The following is a 22,211-nucleotide window of genomic DNA, read 5'->3' on the forward strand; positions in this document are numbered from 1 at the left end:
GTGAAAATAAATTTTATGTAATATAACTCCATTAGCATTATTAGTAGCCTATTACCTCCACAGCCCTTCACACACTTTTAGTATGTTGACTAGCAGTTTGAATTTCTTTGTAGGGTTGTGTTTTCATTGTGTTGTACTTATCACTATTTTAAAGGACACTTTGCAATAGCTGCATATGGGTGTGTTGGTCATTCTGCAAGTAAATCTGGAATCCTTTTGGAGATTATAATATAATATACTTAAAGTACTATTTTTTTTTTCAAATTACAAAGAGACAAAAGACAAAGCCTTTTGCTTCTACTATAAATAGGACACCTGAGTCAATTATGTCCCTGTTCCAGTGATGGAACTCAGCATATTTCTAAGGAGCAGAGAATTCAGAAACTCCCATGGGCCTCCCACAGCTGGAATCTAAGTAAGAAAATGAATTCCATCCCTCACATGTTTTAAAAATGCAAAAGGCTGCTGACATTCTAGTTATAAAAGTTATCCGGGCTGTCAATTTTGTGACTTTAATGTATTCAATATTCCAAGAAAATGCTTCTTGGAGTCTGGCACCTGCAAATACTGATTTCTTAAATTTATGTTTTGATGCTGTGTTACAGAAATTGTAATTACAACAATTTCAAACAAGTAGTTGTACTGAGTGATATGTTCACTACCCTTTACGTTTAGAAAGAAAATATTTCTGAGTAGGTAAATATTGCTGTTCAATCCTGTTGACAGTTTGCTTTACGAATTTGAGGTGGCTTATGAAAATGTCCCTGAATTTTGAAAGCTCTTTTATAGCCTCTGGATAACTTTTACTTTCACAGAGGTTTCTACCTAAACTGCTAAGTCCATGATACAACATGTTAAAAAATAAACATTAGTGACATATTGCATTTCAAAATTATTATATATAGTCACTAAAATATTATCATTTTAAAATACAATTCTTATGCACAACTTTTGCATTAGTTACTATATTTTGCTTTTATTATTTATAGCTCCTAGCCATATAAAGCTTTCTTCACACTGGTTTTTCACACTTAAGAATTTTCTTCATTTATATTTGTTTGATGTTCATAAGTGACACCTTTTTGTTGTTGTTGTTGTTGTTTAATTTCAAATGTTATCACTTACTGTTATATACTTATTTGTCTTCAAACTTTCACTTCTGGGTCAAATAATGGACTGTAATTTGGTTTTTATATTCATCACTAATATTTGGATTTTGTCTATCCATCTATTTATATATGTGGTTTAATCAATAAAATGCAAAAGACTGGTCATTACTCACCTTTCTAGTAGATAAGGTGAATAAGTAAAAACTTAGAATCTCAGAAGTTTACTTGAGCAAATTTTCTTCAGGTTCAAGAGGACCTCTAGTTAGAAGTTCATGACTCACCGTATCAATTTTTTTTTCACTAGAACAACCACAGAAGTCTCAGAAAAGAGAATATAAAAGCATACAACAAAATAAAGGAGTCATAAGAGTACAGGGATCCCATACATGAAGTTGAAGAGTGTTCGGTTTTAATTATTCACAATTATCATTTGTATAATTGTAGGTAAGTTTATCTTTCTAATACTGGCTTTGTCTTTTTTAAAAAATGGAGATAAGTGGCCGGGCGCGGTGGCTCACGCCTGTAATCCCAGCACTTTGGGAGGCCGAGGCGGGTGGATCACGAGGTCAGGAGATAGAGATCATCCTGGCTAACACGGTGAAACCCCGTCTCTACTAAAAATACAAAAAAAAAAAAAAAAAAAAAAAAATTAGCCTGCTGTGGTGGCGGGCGCCTGTAGTCCCAGCTACTTGGGAGGCTGAGGCAGGAGAATGGCGTGAACCCAGGGGGCGGAGCTTACAGTGAGCCGAGATTAGCCACTGCACTCCAGCCTGGGCAACAGAGTGAGACTCTGTCTCAAAAAAAAAAAAAAAAAAAAAAATACAAGAAAAGTAAATAAGTAAATATCAGCTACATTAGGCATTGTGAAGAACAAATCAAATATTATGTAAAACTTTTTTTGAAACAGTGCCTAACATGTATAGCACATCAATAAATAGGGATTTTATTGATTATTTTAAATTAATCTTGCAACAATAAAAACGAAGAGATTAAAAGACAAACTTCTATTCGAATCTGGGGGTAAATTTCCATACTTACTTAAAAACTATAATTAAAATTGAATTTACAATTGAAAATTGATATTGCTAAATTCTGTCTTACATGTGAAAAAGCAAGTCTAACATGCTAAAAAGTGGTAAATGGTTGCCTCTTCTGGTACCTACATTATGTCTCGCTGATCCCAGTCTTACAGTTTTTATAACCCCAAATCTGAGGTGCCTTTTATTTATCTACATCTATATGTATATCTATCTACCTATATCTATAGTTTTTTTTGTTTTGTTTTGTTTTTTGAGGTCACTATACTACAGTTTTTCTATCTAGCGTATCTCTTTCTGTTTATATGCAAGACAACAGATCACATGTGGGAGATGCTTGAAGCGGAGAAGTGTGTCTCTAAAAGTGTGATATCTACAATAAATCATTTGGAAAGAGTCCTCAACCGGCTGTGGTGTCTTAATGCCTGTAATACCAGCAGTTTGGGAGGTCGATGTGAGTGGGTCGCTTGAGCCCAGGAATTCAAGATCACCCTGGCTGAAATGGTGAAACCCCATTTCTACAAAAAATACAAAAATTAGCTGGGCATGGTGTCGCATACCTGTAGTCCCATCTCCTCGAGAGATGCTGAGGTAAGAGGATCACTTGAACCTGGAGGTCGAGGCTGCCATGAACCATGATTGCACCACTGCACTCCAGCGTGGGGGACAGAGCATGACCCTATCTCAAAAAAAAAAAAAAAAAAAGTCTTGATGCAAAGAGCACTGCTGGTGCTTTAAGCTTTGGATTTTGGATTCTCATGCACCTATTGATTTATCATAGCAATCAAATTAGCCGTGGAGTCAGGAGAACATTAAGCCTCAATTTGGCAGACATAGTATAGGTAAATAACTTAAAGTCATCATCAATTGTACTAGGCAACAAAGTATAACTGTCCTTTGGTATTAGGGCTAACAAAGAGATTCTCATATACACACTGTATATATATACACACACACGTATATAGTGTATACAATATATATTGTTATATATATAATATATAACAATTCCTTTGTTAGCCCTGAAAATGCCCTTTGTTAGCCCATATATATGCAACATGCTCAACGCACTAATCGTCAGGGGAATGAAAATCAAAATGAGTTATCACCACACCCCGCTTAGAACAGCTATTATTAAAAAGACAAAAGATATCAAATGCTGGTGATGATGAAAAAAAGAGAACCCGTCCGGGCACGGTGGCTCGTGCCTGTAATCCCAGCACTTTGGGAGGCCGAGGCGGGAGGATCACGAGGTCAGGAAGTCGAGACCATCCTGGTTAACAAGGTGAAACCCCGTCTCTACTAAAAATACAAAAATTAGCTGGGCATGATGGCATGCACCTATAATCACAGCCACTTAGGAAGCTGAGGCAGGAGAATTGCTCGAACCTGGGAGGCAGAGGTTGCAGTGAGCGGAGATCGTGCCACCTCACTCCAGCCTGGGCGACACAATCAGACTAAATCTCCAAAACAAAACAAAACAACACACACACACACACAAAAAACTACTCATCAATAAAAGGAAAATGCTTATAATTTATTAAATACAACAGTCAAAATTAAATATATAGTAAAGGCAACATAAATGACAGAGCATTTTTAATCAAGCTTACATTGTAGTTGTTTAAATATTTTTAAATAATCTAATCATACAATTTTGAAGCCCATGCCCCTGCATGTAGTGTACTGTAGATCTTATGTACATATTTCATATATCAGCATAATGATATATACAACATAGAATATAGAATAATGCCTAGTGCTTTTACATACATAGGCATGTAGTTTGCATGTAATGTATAAAAATTATTTATATAAGCTACAAATGAAAATTAGTGGCATTATTTTTTAACATGTCCTACAAAAAATAGTTATTTTTATGTTTTGTTTTAATTTAAAAGCAGAGTAATGCCAAACCAAAAAGGTATGTTTTCAAATTAACAAGTATTTGCTATACATGGACAAAGAATAATATTTATTAATTACAATTAATTATTAATTACACAGTCAGGTTAAACATAAGTGTCCTTAGTATAATAAAAATCAAACATTCCAAAATTTTACCCACGTTTAAATATAGCTATGGTGAATGGAAAAAGACACAAGATATAAACAAGATTTTTAGAGCGAGGAAGAAAACATCTAAGCTTACAGGTTGCACACCAATAGCAAAAGGATTCTTTTTTGCCAGGGTTAGCTGACACAAGCAAAAAGCAATGCAATAGCCATAAATTTGCCTTGAACAAGATCTATTGTCTCTTTTGGTTGTTATATTTTAGTAGACTTTTTTAAGACCGAATTTTTCAGGAAACCTGAACATACATTTTAAATTTACATATTTTCCTCCTTGTTGTTTTCATATGTTAAAAGACTTTGACTAAGACCCCAAAAACAATTTTTCAAAAACCCTGGCTAATTTTCACTTATTTTGCAAAAACAGAAATTTTCTATCATCTTTACCGGATATTTTCTTCCAAGACAAAGGGTTTCACTAAGTGAATGAATCTAACATATATCATTTAACATTTTTATTATATCATGCCACCCAACCTCACTCGTTATGTTCTTTGCATATATGCTCTTTGCATGATCTGAACGTTCAGTTCCCCAAAATTAAAGCCACTACCTGCGAAATAGTGTCTTTTGAGAAGTACAATTAATGAAATGCTTTTTAAATGAATACATATCCATTTATGGAAATGGGCCTTTTCTTAGAAATAATTTGTTGCTTGAGAAGTATCCAGGATTCTTTTGCGAATGAATTGTGAACATAGATGGAATATGAAAAAAAAATGATAGCTGTTGATAATCATTTACATTATAACCTGACTGCCTGAAACAATGAAGTGAATTAAGAAAATAAATTGCCTTCAGAATGTACAAAATATAAAATTAAAGAAGTATAAATACCCTCCATGTGTCTCTACCACTGTCAAATATAGAGGGCACCATCCCTGAAAAATTAGCCTTAATATTCTGTTTAATTTGGGAGGTGTGTCCTTAGAAAGCAGATGGGGGTCGTGGGGGTGGGGTGGCCTATTGGCTTGATTACTGAGGTCACTTTACTCCCTACCTCTGATCTGAAGAGGTGCAAACAACTTTCTGAACATAAAATGACCAAGTATTTGGATTTTCTGCAGAGGAGACAATTCAACTGAAATTCAATGAATGTCTTTTTATTTCTATGATAGGTAAAGTGAAAAGTGCTAAGTTTTTAAAGATAAATTGGTTCCATTACTGGCCTTAAAAAATGTTCACAAATTGTTGCTGGCTAAGGGCAATCTGGAATGTAGCTAAAAACGTGATAAGTGCTTAAGAATAGGTGCTGTGGGAGCACAGAAGCAGCAGCAATTAATTCTGCTTAAAGTAAAGAGAAATACTTTACAAATAAAGTGATAAGTCAACTGGGACCTAGCTAAAGAGAAGAATCTTGCCAGGAAGGCAAGGGGAAGCTTTCTAAATGAGAGAAAGACAATACAGTATCATCTTTAATCATCACAGCTCTGTTAGGTATGTATTATCCCCACTTTGCAGGCCAATTTATTGAGGCTCAAAGACCTTGTTCAAGTTCCCTTTTTAAGTTATGATGAAAAATGAGACTGTAATGAAATGCTGTTGATCACAAATATAATTTTCTCGGCACTTCTTTCTGCTGTTTCAGTCAATAATACCAAACAGACAAATGACAATAGGTATGAACATTAAAAGACAGATTAATATACATTTATTTTCATGGAAGTGGAATGGCTCCAGAAGAGCAAAGTCACAGTAGAAAATTCTGCTCTGGGTAAAACAGCAAAACATTTCTGAGTTCAGGAGCTAAAATTGTCTGGGATCAAAATGAAGTGGTAGAGAAAACATGGAACCTGGTTTGGAGACTATGCAGGAAGCAAAAAATGCCATGATCAGTGTAGTGTTGAATGTACAAAGAAAAGGCAGTAAACCTACATTTCTGTAACTGCTAGAACTTACTACTAGGACAATAGGAACTCAAGGGGCAAGTTGCTTAAGAAATGAGAACAGCCAATGGATGTCACTAATACTTAACATAGCCCTTGTAAAATTCCATAATAAAATTGATAAAGAATTGTAAACACTGAAAAAGAGAAAAATTATCATTTCTCTCCATAACACAAGGATGCCTTTCTAGAATGGCAACAAAGTGATATTGCAGCTTATAAATGAATAAATAGAAGTCTAATACATAAAATCACATCTGTCTGCCTCTAAGTATATTTTTCATTTTCCCGGTATCCCTCCTTCTGTAAGCCAATAAAGTTCTTTCTTACTTTCTCTCTGTCTCTCTCTTTAATTTTTTCCCTGGTGATCTTACTCTAACACCCTTGATACTCTATATTTGTTTACTAAGACTAACTTTTATAAGAATAAATGTGCATAAATATTTCTGGCTATATCAGTATCTGTAAGGCATGCCCACAAAGATAAAAACGATAATTGACTAATACAACTAATATTATTTTCTTGAACTTAAATTCAATTCAAAAACATAATAATTATTTTATATCTTTTAGTTGATAACTACACGTTATGAAATATATGGTGTAACTAAATTATAGCAGTCTCTCCAAATGGAGTTCTTTTTGAGATGTCACATAGTTAGAATCTACTCTTAACTTTGAAAGTACCACAAAGGCCAAAAGTTCTTCATTCCCAGATGTAAGATTAAACTGGAGATTTGTCTTCATGTACAAATCTCTCTCTTACTTACAACTTCTATTTTGACATTTTCTGACATAAGAAAATATCTTTACCAGTATTCTGAGCTTAGTAGGTGTGCATTATGTGTTAGCTTCTTTATTTTTTCACTTCCCTTTCTTTCACACATATTTACTACCTTCTATTCTATACACAGAGCACCTCTTCATGTGATCACATGCATTTGAGGATGTGAACTGTAGACTTTAGTTAATAATAATGTATCAGTATTGGTGCATCAATAGTTAAAAAAAAAAGTACCACAATGATGCAAGATGTTAATAGATGAAACTGGCTGGGAGTTAGAGGGCATAAGGGAACTCTGTAATCTCCACACAAATTTTCTGTAAACCTAAAGTTGCTTTAAAAAGTATGTGTGTGTGGGCTGGGCGCAGTGGCTCACGCCTGTAACCCAGCACTTTGGGAGACCGAGGTGGGCGGATCACAAGGTCAGGAGATGGAGACCATCCTGGCTAACACGGTGAAACCCTGTCTCTACTAAAAAAAAAAAAAAAATTGCCGGTCGTGGTGGTGGGTGCCTGTAGTCCCAGCTACTCGGGAGGCTGAGGCAGGAGAATGGCGTGAACCTGGGAGGCAGAGCTTGCAGTGAGTCGAGATTGTGCCACTGCACTCCAGCTAGGGCTACAGAGCGAGACTCCGTCTCAAAAATAAAAAAAAAAAGTATGTGTGTGTGTGTGCATACACACACAAGTTATTGTATATGTAATATATACTTTGTAATATATACTTTATTTTCTGTATGTACTTTTATATATACTGACATATATACTAATTTGTATGTAATATATATGTGTTATATATAATATATAATTATATATGTAAATATAATGATTTTAACCCATTCTGCCAATCTACATTTTGTGTGTGTGTGTGTGTGTGTGGAAATGAGAATAGAATTGAAATGGTTGCTACACAATATCAACTAAACAAAAGAAAGAAAATAATGGAAGGAAGGAGGAAATAGTTGACAAAAAGGTAAAACACATAGAGAAAGCAAAGCAAAATTGAAGTTTTGTCTTTCATTACCAGTAATTATTCTAAATGCAAATGGTTTGAACTCCAATCAAAAGGGTGAAATTGCCTAAATGAAAAATGAAAAACATATATGATTACACTGTGTGCTATCTACAAGACTCATTTCAAATATAAAGACATATATGGATTGCAAGTGAATGGATGGGAAAAGATATCCCATGCACGTGGTAACAAAATAAGGGTTTGGGGTCACTCTACTGTTATCAGACATAAAAGACTTTAAGTCAAAAACTGTTATAAAATACATAGAAAGACATGCTGAAAATAATGCCAATTCATTAAGACAATCTGATGATGATTTTTTAGCTTTATTGCAGTGTAATTGCCAAAGAAAACTGTACATATTTATGATGTTCTGATATTTACATACACTCTGAAATGATTAAATCAAGCTAATTAACCTATCAATCACTTCACATATTTATCAGGTTTTTGTATCAAAAATATTTAAGGTCTACTATCTGAGAAGTTTTCAAGTATACAATACGTATTATTAAATATAATTACAATGCTGTTCAAACTTATTCCTCCTCATGGGAAACTTTTATTCTTTGACAAACATCTCTCCCTTTCTCCCCCACTACCCACACAAGTTTCTTTCAACCACCTTTCTATTCCCCTTCTATGAGACTGATGTTCTTTAAGATATTTTAATACATAAACATTCCGTAGGATAGACCATATGTTTCCAGAATAGATCATATGTTAGACACCAAACAAGTCTCAATAAACTTATTAACAAAAAGACTGAAATCCTATAAGTATCTTTTCAGACTATAAGAAAATGAAACAGGAAAACAATAACAGAAGGAAAACTTGAACGTTAACAAATACATGGAAATGAACAATGCTCTGAAACAACCAACATGTCAAAAAAGAAATAATGATGGGAACTAGAAAATAAGATGAATAAAAACAAAAAATGCAATATGCCAAAATTTAATATAAATGTAGAGAAGGCAGTGCCCAGAAGAAAATTTATGGATTCAAATAACTACGTTAAAAATGAAGAAAAAGTTTGAATTAATCAGCAAACTTTATACCTTGAGGAACTAGAAACAAACAGAAAATTATGCCCAAAGGTGACCAAAAAACAAATAAATAAACAAAAATAAGAATACAGTGGAGATAAAAAGAAAAAATGTAAATACAAAAAAAAAAAACCAAAGTTGGTTCTTTGAAAATATTTTTTTTAAAATTAACAAGGCTTTAGTCAGACTGACAAATCAAAAAAGACAAAAATAACTAAAATCAGAAATGAAAGTGGGGTACAATTATTGACTTTATAAAAACAAAAAGGATTATAAGAATATATTATGAATAAATGTATCTCAAACAATAGACAATCTAGATGAAATGGAAACTTCTTATAAGCATACAAATTGTCTAAACTGACTCAGAATAAATAGAGAACTACAGATCTACAATAAGAGATTGAATCAGTTATCAAAAACCTCCCAGTAAAGTCCAGGATCAAAAGATTTTACTGTGGCCTTTATTAAACATTTTTAAAGTAACACTAATATTCCTGAAATGCTTACACAAAATAGAAGAAGAGAAAACACAACCTGACTCATTCCATGAGTCCCGTGTTATTCTGATACCACTGCAGAGTACAAAATATTGCAGATGGAAAGATATTTTATGTTCATTGGTAGGAAGACAATATTTTTGTGTCAATACCACCCTAAGCAAGCTCTGGCCTCAATGCACTCTGTATCAAAAATTTAACAGTCATTTAGGGCTAAATGAAAAAGCTTCTTCTCAAATTCATATGGAACTCCAAAGAGCTTAAAAAAGCCAAAACAATTTTGAAAAAGAAAAAAAAAAAAGGAGGATTCATCTTTCTCAATTTCAAAACTTATTACAGTAATCAAAGCAGTGTGATACTGGCACAAAGATTAGAAATAATATATAACTCAATAGAATTAAAAGTCTTGAAATAAACCCTCACATATATGGACAATTGATTTTTTTTTTTAATATAGTTATCTTTCCCAGTGGGAAGGGGAACTATCCTCAATAAATAATACTGAGATAACTGGATTTCCACAAGCAAAAGATTTAAGTTGAACCTCACTTTACACCTTATACAAAAATCAACAAATGTATGAGCTAAACCCATAAAACCCTCAGAAGAAAACCTAGGCATAAAACTTTATGTCCCTGGATAAAACAACAGATTTGTTGATATATCGCCAGAAAACAAGCAATGTAAGTGAAAAGAGATGAATTAAGATTCATGAAAATTGAAAACTTTAGTGCATCAAACAAAATTATCAAGAAAGTGAAAATAAAACTTATTAAGTATTTAAAGTATTTATACATTGTATATTTTTTTGAGAGCTTAATATATTGAATAAAGTACTCTTACAGCTCAAGAACAAAATGACAAAAAACCCAATGAAAATTAGGCAAAAGACTTGTATAGACATTTTTCCATACAAGACAAACAAATGCTTAATAAGAACATGAAAATATTTTCATGTTCTCTAGTCATTACAGAAATGCAAATTAAAACCTCAATGAGAAACCACTCACACCTCATCTCCTAAGATGGTTATTGACAGCAATACAGGCAGAAGGTAGACAAATCCTAGGCAGACAGGAGTGGGTCCCAGTGAAACCCAACCTTCAAGTTGAAGGCAGTTTGAAGCCTAACTACAAGTCCTGGGTAAATCCACAGACCAGATTGAGTGCCTCTATCCCCATTTGGTGCACTTTTCTTAGATTGATCCCCACCCTTCACCTATTTTACATATACCTATCCTTCTCTAATTGCTTTTTTACACTGTCATGTGCACCTTTGAATGATGCCTTTGTTTTAGCCTCTTTTGCATACTCATAAACCAGTCAGCACAGCACTCTCATATTCTGGGCCCATAAAAGCCCCAGACCCAGCCACACTGAGGGAGAGACCACCTGACCACATTCCCTCTTCACTAAGAGCTTTTTCATCACTCAGTGAAACTTTTATCCTCTCTCCTCACCCTTTGATTGTCAGCATAAGCTCATTCTTCTTGGACTCCAAACAAGAACTCAGCACCCGGCTGAGCAAAGGTACAAAGAAAGCAGTAACACCTGTGGCCTCCAACCTCTACCAGCAGAAGGGAACTGCCCCACTCCATGGAAAGCAGTGCTGGGGCTGAGCCAATCCAGGTGCCTCAGGCCAGAGCAGTGTGATGGGACTGAGTTGTTAACTTGCCACTGTGCCTTGGGCTGTGGACAGTGGGACTAAAAGAGTTATTATTCACACTGTAACAGCCACTCTGGGACTTCTGGGTCATAGACTTCTCTGCTTGAGTGCCTTCATGTTCCCTTTGTCTACATGCTAGAGTCCACCATGGAAGTCACTTGCAACATGCTTGGTCAAGCTGTAAGCCCTGCATGGAACCCACTCCTGTGCCAGTACTTGAAGCAGCTGGCCAGACCCTTCACTCACTCACCTATGCACCCTCTTCATCCAGGGGCTGAACTCATAATCATGGTGGCTGCAGGATTCATGCCAGAGTGAAAGCCAGGTGTGGCCCAGTGGCTGAGTGGTTGGGGTACCTCCTGTGGAGAATGTGGGTCAAGCAGGGGCACTGCTGGCTGGAAATCTCCAGTCGGAGGTCTCAAGCTGGCAAAATGGCTGAGAAAAAATTCTGCATCATTTCAACAACTTAAAAAAATTTAAAAAACATAAAAGGAAAATATCAAGTTTGGGCAAGTCCATGAAGATATTGTGTTAGTGGTAATATAAAATGGAGAAGCCCCTATGTGGAATAGTTTAGAGGTTTTTTTAAAAACCTAAACACAGAATTACTGTATGACTAAGCAATTCCACTCCTAGTATATACACAAAGAATATGAAAACAGTCACTCATGCGGTTACTTTATGTCAGTGTTGATGAGGATATGGAGAAATTGGAAACTTTGTGCACTGTGGTTGAGAATGTAAAATGGTTGCAGCCACTACAGAAAACAGTGTGCTAGTCCTCAAAACAAACAAACAAAAATTAACACATGATACAGCAATTCTACTTCTGGGTATATATATAAAATAATTTAAAGTAGGTTCTCAAAGAGATTTATGACACTGATGTTCATAGCAGCATTATTTACAATAGCCACAAAATTGAAATAACCCAAGTATTCATCAACAGATGAATATATAATTATAAGGTGGTATATATAAATGATGTGTTATTTAGCCTTAAAAAGGAGTGAAACATCCTATAATATGTATGATCCTTGAAAATATTATGCTAGGTGAAATAAGCCAAACACAACAGGAAAAATATCATATGATGCCACTCATGATATATCTAGAACAGGCAAATTTGTAAAGACAGAAGGTAGATGAGAGGTTACCAAGGGCCATGGGATTGGAGATTGGGGTTTTGCTCAATGGTTATGAAGTTTCTGTTTGGGATAATGAAAACATTTTATAAATAGATAGTGGTGGTGGTTGTGTAAGATTCTAAGTGCAGTTAATACCACGGAATTGTATACTTAAAATGGTTGCAATACTAATTTCATGTTATATATATTTTGCCACACACAAAAAATCAAAATACATAAAGGGACTATGAGTAGATTAACATGCTATTGTTAAAAAGAGAATGAGCATTAAGCATCTGTAGTTTCAAATAATAAAAAGAAATTTTTTCCATAGATGAAATGTTTATGGGTAAGTAATGGGCAGATTAGTCTGAAAATATAAACATGGACTTGAGGGTGAAAGGCCTTGAAGATTAAATATGGTCTTCAGGGTTCAGTCAGTGAGAAGACAATGAAGGTTCTCAGGATGGAGTGTGCCAGGTTCTAACTGAGTGGGCAAGTGGCAGGTAGCTGGAAAAACACTCAAGGAATCATAGACAGTTTTGACATGGATTTACTCTCTCTCTGAGCACAAGCAAGCCATATGTATGGTGTTATCAGGATAATTATACCTTTTCCAGACAATAATAGTTCCAAGCCAAGCAAGAGCTAACATGGGTGATCACCTAATGTGCCTCACCTAGCATGGCTACATAATGTGTGGGATTGTATGCCTGAACTCCAAACTTGCTGAGTTATGCTGCACTGGAAGGCAGCTTCAGCCTACTTCTGACTAAAGCGCAGCCATTCCCTTATACCCCACCCTCTACGCTGAGGTTGTCCTCTGGGCAGGGACACGAGCCATTAGGGCGAAGCCCTGACTCCATAACCCACAACAGCAATACAGAGAGCAACAGCTCACTACTAGGATCCGAGCTATGCAACTTATGACTATTAAGGCCCAATGTAGGCCAGAGCCTAGGGATTCCCACCATCTCTGCAGGCAGTCGTCAGTACAGCTCTTGAGCACCTTACTCTCCCGTGAGACCCCTTGCAGGGCTGCTGTTATGTTCTGCCAATTGTCAGGGATAAAGGTACAACATTGTGCTCCTAAAAAGGCACAGGTGCCTTCTTGGGCAGCAGTTATTATGTCTAAGGCCATTTGGTTTTGCAATATCACCTTTCTGACCTGATCAACCTCATCTTTTAACAGGAGGAGGACCACTCAGGTGTAATTTAGAATCTGAGCAGTGTGCTCTGCAAGAACAGTAACTTGTGCTTCTACTGTTATAGCACCTGCTCCAGGTATAGTCATTGCCAAGGGATATAACCACGAGGGGGCTCATCACACTCACAAAAACAAGTGTGTTGTACCTCCTCCCAGTTATATGGGCAACTGGGCAACATGGGGAGGACAGTGGCAGGTACGTAAGGCCACCCTCATGTACACCATCCAGTTCAATCCACTGGTAAGGAAGGAAGCCACCCTTTGTCCCCAGAGACCCATAAACTCCCAGGGGGCACAAAATCCATCGGGACCTGACCTTGGTGGGGCCACTTGTTCCACCGTACCTTCAGAGTGGCAACGTGTGTTATGTTTACACAGGCCGTGATGGGTACCCGCCCTACAGTGGTGTTTCCGTGTTGCTCTATGCACTGTGGTTCCTGGGCTGGGACTACCACATATTTCCCCACTAGCCAGCCCCACACATCATAAATACTATGGGCCAACCAGGGGGCAGGTATACCATGGGTCTTGTGGATCCTTTGTTCAAAGCTTGTCACATTGCATTCCAGGCATTGGCCGTGGAACCCCAAGTCTCCAGCCATGTCCAGTTCTCTGCAGGCACTGAATATATGTGCTAAGGCAAGCCATCTGCAGCTGCTGCTGGAAGGGAGGCACAGATCCAACAGTTAGAAACCTTGGTCACCTCCGCATAGGTGTGGGGCCAGTCCACAATGCAGTTGGAGCATGTTAACCTATGGTTGAAATGACAGAGAAGACACAGGTACTGATGGAGGTAAATCACATCCCTCAGACAAAATACAGGCTAACCTTTCATCCCTGGATAACAATGCAGCCTCCAAGGGCTTCTGCCCTGGGCAATGGTACCACAGTTTCTCAGCTCCCTATGGTTCCTTTAGGTCCTGTATCTATGCCAAAGTCATGGGGGAGATCATAATAAGCCACATAGACTGTCATACATATGTCCTCTGGAGGATGATTCCTTCCCTGGCTATTCCCTATGAACAGTCAACCATGGGGGCCATGCACTGAACACCCAAGGAGTGACATGAAAGTCATACTATAGGTCCTCCCCTCAGGGAGCTATGATGGCCAACCACTGGCAGTGGGGGCTTGGAAGGTCCATGGTCACGGCCAGGTTTTCTGTTCCCCTACCTGTAGGGGCATTGGGGCAGGCAACAACAGGTTACCACTCATCCCCATACCTGGTTGGAGGAGGCCATCCTTGGTATGTATCTGAAACTAAATGTGAATAGCAGCCTGGTGTAACAAAGCCTCCACCGGGGAAGGGTCACCTTTCCATGGCCATTCATTCAAGGTTTGGAGCACTGGGTCCAGCCTAGAACTCCAACCCCACAAAGACAGAATGTGACATGCAAGTGTAACCCGTTCTTCAAGAGCCTGTTACATCACTCAATCCTACCTGCAGCTTGCGGGTTGTATAACACATAGAATCCCCACTTTTTGACCATGTGTTGTGCTCATTGTTGTACCTGTTTTCCAGTGAAATGTGTTCCCCTATCACTCTCAACAGCCAGAGGGTGACCACACAAGGCACATAAGTGTTTCAGGGCCTGGATGGCATGCTGTTGGTTGGCCACCCCTGCATTTGGCAGGGGCCCAGTGTAGTCTACTTGCCACCTGGTCAAGACCACTCACCCTATTGTTACTTATTGTGTAACAATGGGCACCTGCCTCCGTGTAGGGTATGCCTGAGCACATGCCAGGCATGTGCAAGCATCCCAAATGTCTTGTGTGGGCAGAGACCAACCCCAACGCTTATTGACCTGTTGCATCAGTTTACCCCCATCATGTCCCAGTTTCTGGTGTAGCCACAAGGCCACATCATGTCTAGGTACTGACTCTAACCACCGAAACTTGGCCAAGGCATCTGCCTCATCATTGCCGGGGTGGCCAAAGGCATATGGCGTGACACATGATAAATAGTTGCCTCTTTCTGATGTCCAGTTTCCCAGAAGTCTTACCACATGGCTTGGCCCCAAACGTGTTGGTGGCTGACTAGCCACTTCTGTGTTTTCCAGGTAGTTAATCACAAGGCTAAGCCTCAGTAGACCACCCAGCTATTGGTACAGATTACCATAGGTATCACCTCCTGGGTGATTACCATCCATTCGTCTCTAAGTTCAACCCATTGGCTACTTTGTCAACACCTGATTTCAAACCATATGGTGTCAGTACTAGGTTGGGCTACAACAGTGATACAGGCAGCAGTAGCACCTCAGCTAGACACATCTGTGTACCATGTCCCATCAGGAATGAGGGGGATGCCTTTCCTTAAATGGTGAAGGCTCAGGGTCTAGGGGTGCCTCAAGCCCAGTGAACTTACCTTGCATTAGGACTACTGGTCCCAAGATCTCTTGCAGGTCTGCTACTAAGGGACTTGTACTCAGCATACTCCACTACTCCAAGTAGGCGCCCCACTTTACCAAAGTGGATGTCTGTGCCATTCCAGTCCAGGGGGCCGTTACCCATGAACTCACTCATCCTGCTATCTAATAAGTCATCCACATGATGATGGCAGCCCATCCTGTCACACTCTCACAAGCCTGAAGGGTGCCAAACACAACTGTTACTCTATCAGGGAATAGTGGAGGTCAGCTCTCTTCTATGGTTTCAAAAGCCTGCTGGCATTCTCAAGTGCTCTGTGAGCTACCACAGGCCTCAGCCAAAACCATCTGTGCTCACATGCACACCCAGCTCAAATGGGCACCTCTGGTAAACTACCCAAAGAGCTTGTGCCTTCTGAATAGCCTGACTGCCTGCCAGGAAGGTGGTCTCAGCTGCATCATCCCAATCACAGGTAGCTCCCTTCTTTGTTAACATATGAAACAGTTTTATCATTTGAACTAAATGGGGCACAAATGCCTGCCAATATCCCAGGAGGCACACAAAAGTTTGCAGCTGCTTCACCATGGTGGGCTGGGGATACGCCTGAATCTTATCAGTGATAGCCTCTGGGATGGCTTTTGTCTTACTCAACCAGATAACTCCCAAGAATCTGGCAGATGATCCAGGCCCCTGGACCTTGGATTTGTTGATGGCCCAACCACATGCTGCCAAATGTTGCTGCAAGAGGGGTGCTACCACTTTTAAATCTGCAAGAGAAACAGAGGTTAACATAATATCATCAATATGATGGAATAGGCAGACCCCTTCTGGACATAGCCAAGTGGCTAAATCCATGACAACTAGACCATGACATTTCGTGGGGCTATGCACATAGCCCTGCGGCAACACTGTAAAAGTCCATTGTTACCCGTCCCACGTGAAGGTGAACTGTTCCTGACTCTCTGGGGCGACGTCTGTGGAGAAAAATGCATTGGCCAAGTCCGCTACATAGTGGTACTCTCCCAGTTCCCTTGTCAAATGGTCCATTGAATCCATGATTGAGAGTGGAGCTGCATGCAAAGGGGGTGTCACTTTATTCAGTTCCTGATAGTCCACCGCCATCCACCAGGTTTCATCAGACTTTCTAACTGGCCACACTGGAGAACTGTAGGGACTGAGGGTGCCACGCACTATTTGTACCTCCTTCAGCTTTTTTAACTGTCTCAGTTATCTCCATACGCCTACCCAGCAAGTGATATTGACTTGGGTTTTGGTAGGACCTAAGGCTGGTGATGCATATGCCCACACAGCACCGGCTTCACCACATGCACTCAGAGTCTGAATTCCCTGGCCATGGTTTGTAACATCAGGTCATGCAAGATATCCACCCGCAGAATGTATTCCAGAATGAGAGAGACATACACAGCATAAAAATGGAGAGCCAAATGGATGATGCCAAGGAGCAGAGATACAGGTTTCACTTTCACTGACTGGCCTCCATAATCATCAATGTAAGTAGGAGGAAACTTATCCAGGTTCTTATAAAGAAGGCTGCAATCTGCCCCAGTATCAACCAGTGCCTGTACTCACCGTACACTGGTGGGAGAACCAGTGGATTGCTAATTCCATACATGGCCTTCAGTCAACTTGTGTTCCCCTAAGCCGGGCCCCTCGGCCAGCTCCCTAATCAAACAAAAAAGGCATTATATTTCTGCCTGTCTGCAGCAAGTAGTCTTTGAGCTACATCACCCGGTGGGACTGGATCATACAGCAATATCCTTCTCCCCCTTAGGCATTTTCTGGGACTGCTGCTCCAGAGACAACCGTCTGCTCAAAGTTAAGAGTACTTTACTGGGCTGCGTATCAATTTGCTCATGGTCAACCCTGGCCAAAATCAAATCTATCCACACGTGTGAGTGTGCCACTCACTGGGGCCCCTTTTTCATCCATTGTGGGACCCCTGCAGGTGGGATATCTTCACCTTCTTTACAGCGTGGACCCCTCTGTTTCACTGACAGCCTTCTGCTTCCCCAAGAGCCACCAGAGCAGTGGTCACTTTACGTATGCAGCATTGTACGTATGGGATAAGGACAGTAGCTACGGACCAAAGGTACTTGGGGGTGCAGAACCCAACACAATATTCCTCATGTGGGAGGTGAAACGTTCATCATCTGGCCCATGGGTATTCAGGTCAAACACAGCCTGCCACATACTTATCTCTCGGATGACTTGCACCAAATCGGCATACAACTGCCGTTTACTCACGGTTTTGCATATTTCACTGGTGTCGTTCCACAGTCTGTATGGCTGTCCCTAGTCACTTAGTCAGGGTGTGGCTACCTTGCCCTTGCACCAACCACCTGCTCATCTGCAACTGCTGATGGAGGGAGGGGTGAGCTGTGATAGAGGCCAGCTTTTCCATCTCAAAGGCAGAACAGGAGATACTATCTGCTTCTTCTTCCCACAAATGAAGCACTCAGGCAGGGAGAGGTTCCCCTGGATGCTGACAGCAATGCTTGCCTAATTCCCACAACTCAGTTGGGGTATAGGCAGTATATGAGGTATGTTGCCTTACCTTGGACAGTCCCTGAGTTTGCCTTTGCGGCCCCAATGGCTGTTCGTGATCTGCTTTCTGATGGACCACTGGGCAACAGCACAACGGGGGTTCTTCCTCCTTGGTATCAGACTGAGTGGGGATGTCCAACTGAGATGAGGGACCCAGGCCTGCATTCACAGCAGCCTCTAATTCCTTTTCCAAGCTCTGTAGCCAGGCCTGCAGGGGCCCTGCTTGCACCTGGAGGTCTCCATTCATGGCAGCTTCTATCTATTTTTCTGAGCTATGTAGCAGAGCCTCCAGGCGCCCTGCCTGTGTCTGGAGGCGTCCATTCATGGCAGTATCTATCTCTTTTTCTAAGCTGTGTAGCTAGGCCTCTAGGTGCCCTGCCTGCACCTGGAGGGGCCTGACCTGCACTGCGTCTCTCAGGGACTGGGTATGTACTTGCAGCACAGTCAAAAATGTCTATTCAACTCTTCTGGCAAAAGATCACTCCCTCTCCATGCTATGCTTCCAGCTGCTTCAGCGCCTTCTCCGTGCTTGCTGGGAACCATCTACCTCCACTCAGGTTTCCACTGAGGCCCATCCCAGCAGCACAGCTGCCACCGGGTACCACAACCCATGTTGCAGCCACATGGCTGACCCAGAACTAGCAGGGTATGAAGGCTCACTCACCTCGGGACCCTGTTCGTGATGCTAATTGTCAGGTTCTAACTGAAGTCTGAGGAGAGTTGGTCGGCGAGTGGCAGGTAACTTGGAAAACGCTTGAGGAATCGTAGACAGTTTTCACATGGCTTTACTCTCTCTCTGGGCATGAGTGAGCCATATGTACAGCTTTTATTATACCTTTTACAGACAATAGTGGCTCAGGGGCCATCACAAGCTCATGTGGGTGACCACCTAATGCGTCTCACATGGCGTGGTTACATAATGTGCAGGGTTATGTGCCTGTACTCGAAACCCACTGCTCCAGAAGGCCGCCACGGCCTACTCCTAACTAAAGCACAGTCATTTTCCTTACAGAAGGTGACATAAACAATACTATATTACAAATATTTAGCCTATTAGTAGATGGGCCATAATGGAGAAATATTGCTGGGCAGAGTAAGCTGGTTGGTATGTTCACAATCATCCACATAAGAGATGCAATATTTCAGAGCCAACTACAGAATAGGAAGAAAATGATAAGTCCACCATATGTTAAATTCTTTGATAAGAAATATAAGTTTGGGTTCATCTATATATACCCTAAGTAGCATAGTGATTGGGATATTTGACAGACTCTTAAAATATTAAATATTTTTAAAATGTTGTGTACAAGTGAGTACATATCAAATAGCTTAGATGAGTAATTTTGAGTTGGGGACGTGGAAGTATTAAAGATTCCTTTTGAGAATTTGAGCTGGAGTGGACGTCATTTACCACGGAAAGAACCTATTGCAATTTGTCAGCTTTTTCTATTGAACTGATATAATTAAATATTTCCAACCCATGCTCACATACGTAATAAGTTTGAATAAGTAAAGAAATATTCTTTTCCTATGCAGCTATAATTCTGGCTCTAAAGGAACAAAAAGAACGGCAAACAACTATTATGTGGCTGAATTAAATTGGTGAAACCATGGGGAACCATGCTCTTCAGTGGGTCTTCTGGTAGAAGCTAATGAGACCTTAAACAAACAGCTGTGGCTAATGCTGCAGCCTGAGGAAATGGCTCCCATTACATCCATGTGTTCATTTCACATCTGGCTTTTGAATTGCATTCTAGGTTTTTGTGTCATTTTCTCATGTTTGGATCTTCCTCCCCATGAGTCCTTTATAGTTGATTCTTCAATCAAGTTATACTTTTGAATTACTTTAAATTCTGGCCGGGCGCGGTGGCTCAAGCCTGTAATCCCAGCACTTTGGGAGGCCGAGGTGGGCGGATCACGAGGTCAGGAGATCGAGACCATCCTGGCTAACACAGTGAAACCCCGTCTCTACTAAAAAATACAAAAAACTAGCCTGGCGAGGTGGCCGGCGCCTGTAGTCCCAGCTACTCGGGAGGCTGAGGCAGGAGAATGGCGTAAACACGGGAGGGGGAGCTTGCAGTGAGCTGAGATCTGGCCACTGCACTCCAGCCTGGGTGACAGAGCGAGACTCCGTCTCAAAAAAAAAAAAAAAAAAAAAAAAAAAAAAAAAAAAAAAAAAAAAAAAAAAATTCTACCACTGTCCAATGTCTTATTAATTCTCTATGGATTAGTGCTCTTAATATCAGTCCTGCTTATCCTGCTCCCATCTTCAGCACCCAGGAGCCCCCTTTCTTATGTGACTAGTACCTCTGGGTGAAATGAGTCCAGATTTTCCACCTGGAAGTGCATTGCTCTTTATCAGAACAGGTGGTTCTTATGATATTATACATCTTTCCCCTGTGCTTTATTGATATTTAAAGTTTAAGAAGTATCACCTATTTTATACATATTCTGAGATTATTACCTTTTGGTATATGCTTTTAAGTAAAAGCAATCAATTTTTTTAAAAAACTATCTTTATCAAGGATTAAACTGTACTAAAAAAACTTTTTGTCCTGAAATTAGGCTAGAAATTCTACTAAGTATTTTAAATTGCCTATTATAAATGTATTTCTAATGTTTTATGTTATTCAAAACTCAGACTGAGAATAAATTTTTAAGTCAATTTATGGAATTAAGTAATTATCCTGACATAATTCATTGTAACATTCAGAATATTTCTCTTGCATTATCTCTTAGAGTTCTTGTGAAAGAATAATGCAATTATTTATATTTATACAGAAACTTGTGATTATACTCTATCACTAAGTAATTACTCAACAGTTATCACTTCAATGCTTAGAACATCAAAGAAACTTTGAAATGAAGATAATACTTATGAGATCAAGTTCACAAAGTAGTTGTGACATTTATAAGAGGGATAATTAAACACACTTTATGATTGGGGATGGGATCTAGGTTGGGCCAAATCTGCATCCTTTGCAGAGTTGAAAATTGATCATTTATGTCTAATGAGAAAATGATGAAGTTCTTTCACTTAGTAAGAACAAATCCTAAGGGAAGTTGCTGTTAGACAGAACAAATTTGTCCACATACACTTTGCCATTGGAAGAATGGCTTCTAGCTTTCAACACAATAAAATATTTTTACTCAGTTTTCAGTTACTGGTCAGCTTCAGTTTCTTGTTGTGATAGATTTTAAAAGGGAAGTATTTACATTGTAAAAATTACTTTCTTAAAGCCACGAGACACTGAAGTATAACAGAGCATTCCCAAAAGAGGAAAGAGGCATTTCTCCTGAACTCATCAATCAATAGGCTTTAGTCGTGACATCTCCTTAGCTGTAGGGCCAAACATGTGTAAGTGGTATGCAGCAAACATAGTAATACCAAATGAGTACCTGTACCCAGAGGAAGATAGTGGGGCCCGCCAGCAATGGTCTTTCTGGCAGAAACACTAGTAAAACAGAAATGGCAGTACTTTTACACAAAGATGGTGACACCCAGAGGTACTAATGACCCCTAATAGATTAGGCAGAGGTGTGCTTTGAAAGTAGAAATGTGTGGGGTCAAAATACATGGCTGTCCTCTACATCTGGTGCTGAGGAATAGAAAGGATAGGCAACTGTCACTTGATAAGCAGGAAACAAGTTATATTTATGAATCTATTTGACATTCTACACTTGGCGATATGTTTAATTCACATAGCAATTTCTGTATCAGTAGGTGAGAGTAAACACCAGGGTGATATATTCACTTCTCTCAAAGTGACCTTGTAAGCTGAAGAAAAGAATTGTGTATTATTATGTATTTCTGGAAAAAAATTGGCTCTTGAT

At 39.4% G+C, this 22,211-nt stretch overlaps 2 long non-coding RNA genes across 2 annotated transcripts in view; one reads left to right on the forward strand and one right to left on the reverse strand.

Moving 5' to 3' along the window:
* The window catches only part of LOC119627282 (uncharacterized), a 556,990-nt gene that overhangs the window by 341,278 nt on the left and 193,501 nt on the right, over nucleotides 1-22,211 (reverse strand). The window lies entirely within an intron of this gene.
* Nucleotides 1-22,211, forward strand: part of LOC119627281 (uncharacterized) — a 56,508-nt gene that overhangs the window by 4,457 nt on the left and 29,840 nt on the right. The window contains exons 2-5 of the long non-coding RNA XR_005243429.2: nucleotides 273-415; nucleotides 1,414-1,553; nucleotides 14,015-14,226; nucleotides 18,884-19,115. This is a non-coding gene — a long non-coding RNA (uncharacterized lncRNA). The remainder of the gene's footprint in view (nucleotides 1-272; nucleotides 416-1,413; nucleotides 1,554-14,014; nucleotides 14,227-18,883; nucleotides 19,116-22,211) is intronic.

This window comes from Chlorocebus sabaeus, chromosome 14, assembly GCF_047675955.1.
Source record: "Chlorocebus sabaeus isolate Y175 chromosome 14, mChlSab1.0.hap1, whole genome shotgun sequence".
NCBI lineage: Eukaryota > Metazoa > Chordata > Mammalia > Primates > Cercopithecidae > Chlorocebus > Chlorocebus sabaeus.